Source organism: Impatiens glandulifera, unplaced genomic scaffold (genome assembly GCF_907164915.1).
Source record: "Impatiens glandulifera unplaced genomic scaffold, dImpGla2.1, whole genome shotgun sequence".
In the NCBI taxonomy this organism is placed as follows: Eukaryota; Viridiplantae; Streptophyta; class Magnoliopsida; order Ericales; family Balsaminaceae; genus Impatiens; species Impatiens glandulifera.
Genome location: NW_025919381.1, coordinates 25,596 through 32,022, shown reverse-complemented (window position 1 = coordinate 32,022; position 6,427 = coordinate 25,596). Strand labels below are relative to the sequence as shown.

Below are 6,427 nucleotides of genomic sequence, written 5' to 3'. Positions count from 1 at the left end.
ATGCCTTAGTCTAGCAATGAATGAACTTATGATCCTCTAGTTGCAAGGAGAACCACTCCAATTCAATGGATTTTGAATTAAAAATAAATAAAAATTGTTGACCAACAGAAGTAAGTATCAAATACTACATATTAAAGAATTAAAATTTCTAATAAATTTTAACTTTTATTATTCCAGAATTGACATTTCTAATGAAATTTTAAACCTTTATTACTATAGAACAGATATTTGTAATGAACTTTAAACATCTATAACATTTCACAATTAAAATGTAACATATACTACATAAAATAAGAAAATGACTTAATGTTGTAAATTACAAGGATCCATGATGTATGCCATAGTCTATTAATGAATGATGAAGGTAATCATTTTGATAGGGTCAATCTTTTAAACTTATGATATTCTAATTACAAAGATAATCGATTAAGTAAATTCTACATAATAAAGAATTCCAGAATTGATATTTCTAATGAAAATTAAACCTACTTCCTCTTAATGTAAGATAATAAATAATCAAGAAATTTGTTGTGTTAAATTTAATATATAAATTGAACACAAAAATTTATTCTTAACTAGATATAACTAACAAATTTGAGTAATCTTTGTACATCATAACATAAACAAAATATTTTGACTTAAAGAATGTTAGGGGCCGCGCGAACGCAAGCCCCTTCAGCAACAAATTATGACGTAGATTCAACAACAATGGGTTGATCATAAGTAAGCACCCTTTCTATGTGCAATGAAAGTTACTGACCTAGGCCATGAGCCTTCTTGATCTCTCAAAGACCACGTCCAGGTAAGTAAGTAATTCCCTTCCCAGGCCCATCATTTTATATTATGGTGCATTACGAACCAATTCTTTTATCTCCCAATGTGGGAACAAATATTCGTAATAATGATCCTTGTTTCATGGCGAAGAAGCTTTTGTGGAGAGAGTACGGAGACAAAGATTATTGTCATCACATCCGGTAAAGGTTTTTTTTTTTGTTTGAGAAGATAACAATGTATAGGGTTCTTTCATTTGTCTTCTCTTAAGAAGAAATTTGTGTTTGTTACAAAGGAACTTCAGTGATACTGATTTTAAGTTTTGTTTTTACGTTTTCACCTGGGAATGAAATTAAGACTGTTGTTGGATAATAAACTTATAGTAGGATTGTTTGATGCCGATTCTTATGGACAATCGATTCTCCCCAATCATGAAACTGTGCATCATTTCCATGAAACAATTGAGAATACAATAAAAGAATAAATATCAGATTTTAGGAGGTTTGACCCACGATAAAAATGCATATATCCACTAGGGACATTCATTCTATATAATCCAATGGTTCAAGTAACTCTACCTTTCAATGTCAATGGGATTTCTGAATGAGTGGAAATATGATGCAATTGTACGGTTTATGATTTGTTTGATTTGTAAATGTATGTGCTCAGAATCTCAGCCCTTTAAATTACTCTCAAATCCTAAATGGAATGTAGTAGATATGCACCTCGAAACTGGTGATGTCTCTATTTGACAGAGACTGCAATTTTAATGAACTAAACCTAACTTTGTTTGAGAAAGTTTGAAACTATTTGACAAAGTATTCCTGCCTTTTGTGCATATTTTCATCCCAAAAGGAAGCCTTTTCTTTTCCTTGAATACAGAAGCAATTTGAGAGTTGTTCTGAAAACTTGCTTTTCCTGCTGTTCATTATCATAGCGAATATAAATTCCTGTAAATGTCCACAATGACACCAACCTTCACATATCTTTAGACTTGTAAGAAAGGCTTAAAAGTTGAGAGTACCAAGGAACTTCAAATTTGCATTTAACTCTGTATGAATAGATGAAAGACTACTTGTCATAAGCCATTTACTATTTTTTTCTAATCTTCCACATATTTTTTTTTGGAAAACAGTTTAGTGTCATTGCATTAAAAAAACCCAAAAGAGAGAAAAAAATACAAAAGTTTAAGTTCAGATCTACACAATTTCTAGATTTCACAATTAAACAATACTTGAATTATAGACAACAACAACAATCAATTAAAGCCTATAGCATTTTTACTTTGATTCTACTTGTGATTTTCTGAAACAAAATATTTCATATCTGGCAGAGCTTTCTATTCTCTTCATTCATTTTGATTCCTTTTCAGGATTGAGTTAGTGCATTTCCATCTGAAGTTATATCTCCTCAAATATCTTCAGCAGTTCTACTTCTTTCACTTTGAGTCTTGAATTTCTTTTTTCCAGAGATTATTGTGAGTTGTGAAAAAAATCTGCCAGGTTTTCGAAGTTTATACACTAAGATAGCAGTGCCTAAGTTAATATGCTATCTTGAAGAAGTGTTTGGGGGAAGGAACTCAACAGAAGTCTTTTCCTTCCATTCTACATCCTCTCAATGTTTTTCTTTTCACAATATTTAAAGAAGTACATAATTTATAGTAATTAATTAAAATGATTGATTATATTTCAATTCTTATTAATATTTTTATGACCACCCAATCGAACCCAAACTTTAAATTGTTTAATATGAGATTTGAATATCAAGTCATTTGGGTCTTTGTCCTAAATTTATAAAATAATTTTTTATTTTATTTCGAGTATTACGATCTTCCATTGTCATTCCCCACATTAATATCAACCTAAAATGTGACTACTACACTAATAATGGTTCCAAATTCGTTGAGATGCAGATTGATCCCACATCTATACAAATCTTAACTAAATCGTTTTCTACCTTCTACAGTCTCTTTATTTTGAGTCTAAGTCTGCTAGTTTTGTAAATACTCAATTCAAGCATATAGAAGATGATGTCAAAATCTCTTCACCACAACTGTGTTTTTAGCATATTATATGGTGACTTGTGTTTGATCTTAAACATATGTTCCTACTGTAAACTCTACTATTACTATTGCTTATTCTCTTTCTTTATTATTAACATGTTACACTACCTCCAACATGACACTCTGTTACGACTTCTAAATTCAATACACTTCTTAACATTCACACGTTATCACTCGCTGCAACAAAATATTATCAGGTGTAAATGAGTTTTCAAAATTAAACATAAAGTTGATAGTTTTATTGAATGACACAAAATATATCATGTTGGAAATTGTTTTATCAACATTTTGACATTGATTATGTGAAAATATTTAGTCCCTTAATCAAACTAACAAAAATTCACCCCACCCCGTTTAAACTTTACAACCTGGGTGATTCATTCATCAACTAAAATGTGAGTTAATGTTACATTACCATTTGATGAAAAAGTTTACATTGTACAGCCTCCAAATTTTATTTATCCTCAATCTCCTAATTATGTTTGGTGTTATCACAAAATCATTTATGCCATAGAGCTTAGTATGCTACATTTCGAGCTACATTCTTTTCTCAGAGATTCACCGAAACTAAGTCAGACAAATCTCTATTTGTATTTCACTTAGATAAAATTACTTTATATATCCTTGTTTATGTTTATGATATTATCTTCAAAGGAAATATACAACAAATATATCTATAATAATCAAATATTTTTGAGTGAAGCACTTTCAATAAAGATCTTAGTAAAGATAAAACATTTTAAACATTTTTTAGGAAGGGAAACAACACATATTTTCTTTGGATTGTTCCTATCTCATCCAGATACGATAATAAATATATGATGAAGTAGAACCTTCTCTATCAAGATGAGAGAGTAATTCTCTGTACTATCGATGAACAGGATCAATTATAACAAGTCACACTCTCATATTCCGGAAATACATAAACAAAGAAATTCAGCGGTCGAACTAACAAAAATAGCATGGCTAGAAATCTGAGCTCTAAATAATTGATTTTGTAGTCAAATCTAGGACTTGTGGCTCTTATAGATCTAATTCATTGAAATGCCATCCAATAAAACAGAAGAATTATAAATTTCTAAAATAATAGATAGAAATACCGCAAATAAAGCCATTGCGACACCCATTAAAGGAGTCGTTCCCCATCCAGGAGCTACTTTACCATATTCTGAATTCAATGGTTTCAATAAACTCCCTACATTAGTTTGTCTTGAGTCGGATTTAGAACTGTTCTCAACAGTTTGTGTAGCCATAAATGTATTATTAATTAAGATCTGTTGACTTTGTATACTATTCCGTTGTAAATAAACAATCTTATTATAAGATCCATTGGGGTCTTGAAATTATATAATAATGGAAACAGCAACCCTAGTCGCCATTTTTATATCTGGTTTACTGGTAAGTTTTACTGGGTATGCCTTATATACCGCTTTTGGGCAACCTTCTCAACAACTAAGAGATCCATTCGAGGAACATGGGGACTAATTGAAGTAATGAGCCTCCCATATTGGGAGGCTCATTACTTCAATTGAGATAATAAAAAATTATTTCACCTTTTTAGTTGGAACTTTAGGTGGTTCCCGAAAAAAGATAGCGAAAAAAATTATTCCTAGAGTCGAGACTAAGAGGAATGTATAAACCAAAGCTTCCATAGATTCAATCGTGGTTTACAATTATAGCTTCCATACCTATTTTTTTGAATGATCTCTCATCCCAGATAAAGAAAGAGTAAGAGTCAAAGAAAAGCATTAATTTTAATTAATATTTCTCTGATATTCTATGTCAAATCAGAAAAAAAAATCGAGGCGAAACATACCAAAGCAATATTCTATCAAACTGCTTGTCTTCTTGTAGTTGGATCTCCAAGTTTTTGGAATGCTCCAAATTCTACTTGAGCATCCAAATCTGGGTCAATACCTGCAAAAACATCTCTGAACAGGGTTCTAGCACCATGCCAAATGTGCCCAAAGAAAAAGAGCAAAGCAAATGAAGCATGCCCAAAGGTAAACCAACCCCTTGGACTACTACGAAAAACACCATCAGATTTCAAAGTAGCACGATCTAATTCAAAAATTTCACCCAACTGAGCGCGTCTAGCATATTTTTTCACAGTAGCAGGGTCACTATAACTGACTCCATTGAGTTCGCCGCCATAGAACTCAACAGTTACACCTACTTGTTCTACACTATATTTTGATTCTGCTCTTCGAAAAGGAACGTCAGCTCTGAAAATTCTGTTGTTGTCTACCAAAACAACTGAAAATGTTTAAAAAAAAAAGTAGGCACATGACATATTAAAAATTCATGTCTTTCTTTATCTTTAAAGACATGGTGTCCTAACTATCCAACCGCTATTCCATTCCCAGTATTCATGGAACCTGCCCGGAATAATCCCCCCTTGGCTGGATTATTACCAATGTAATCATAAAAAGCTAATTTTGGGGGAATCTTAGACAAAGCTTCTGCTAAACTTTAATTTTCGGCTAGACTAGCACTAACTCTTCAATATATCTCTTGCTGAAAGTATTCATTATCCATTGATAACGAGTAGGCCCAAATAATTTGATCAAGGTAGTTATTGAACCATACCATATAGTCCCAGCAACTACAAAAGCTGCAAAAAAGACAACAACGATACAACTAGAAATGAAAGTTTCAATATGTTCCATACAAAGTCCTTTGTATAGACGTTGGGGCGGATGAATTCTAAGATGGAATAGGCCCGCTAATATCCCCAATGTTTCTACTGCAATATGATTAGAGGTTATTCCTCTCGCAACAAAAGGATCAAAACCTTCTACGCCCCATGTTGGACTTATAGGTTGAACTTTTCCTATTAAACCATAAGGATCGGATACCCATATTCCAGGACCATACAAGCCTGTTACATGAAATGCACCAAAACCAAAGCAAGCTACCCCTGATAGAAATAAATGAATTCCAAAGATCTTGGGCAAATCCAAAGAAGGTTTTCCTGTACGTTCATCAGAAAAAATTTCTAAATCCCAATACACCCAATGCCAGATAGCTGCCAAGAAGCACAAGCTAGAAAAAACAATATGTGCCCAGCTACACCTTCATAACTACAATTACCCAGATTTATTACAGTCCCTCCTGTAATACTCCAACCACCCCACGAATTTATTATTCCTAAATAGTCATGAAAGGTATAACAAACATACCATGTCACCAAATTCGATCAAGAACAGTATCAGATGGATAAAAACAACTAATTCACCAGCAGCTAGAGTTGTATGCATTATATGGATCGAAGGAAACCGACCGAGATCATTCAACACAACAATATGAACACAATACCAAGGATAACACATGAAAATACCCTTTATATAAAAAAAATAGACATTGTGTTATTTATTACATTAAAAAAGACTCTACTTTGGTTATGACTAGGCTATGGATCTCCCTTATTCGGTGGATTCTCTTAGAGAAAGGGTTAAGAATTGTTGCATTTTGTTGGTAATAATGGAACAATTATCTTATAGGAAGAAAGAGAATCATATTTATTCTATACTCGATAAGTATCAATATGCAATGGGGAATTGAGACTATTTTCAATGAGGAAATGTTCCTATA

The 6,427-nt window shown here is 32.3% G+C and overlaps 1 non-coding gene and 1 pseudogene across 1 annotated transcript; both read right to left on the bottom strand.

Moving 5' to 3' along the window:
* Positions 1 to 648: 648 nt before the first annotated feature.
* On the bottom strand, positions 649 to 810 carry LOC124917873. The gene has a single exon (XR_007097268.1). It is a non-coding gene; the product is annotated as a U1 spliceosomal RNA (small nuclear RNA).
* A 2,948-nt stretch (positions 811 to 3,758) lies between these two features.
* On the bottom strand, positions 3,759 to 6,165 carry LOC124917872 (annotated as a pseudogene).
* Positions 6,166 to 6,427: the final 262 nt, after the last annotated feature.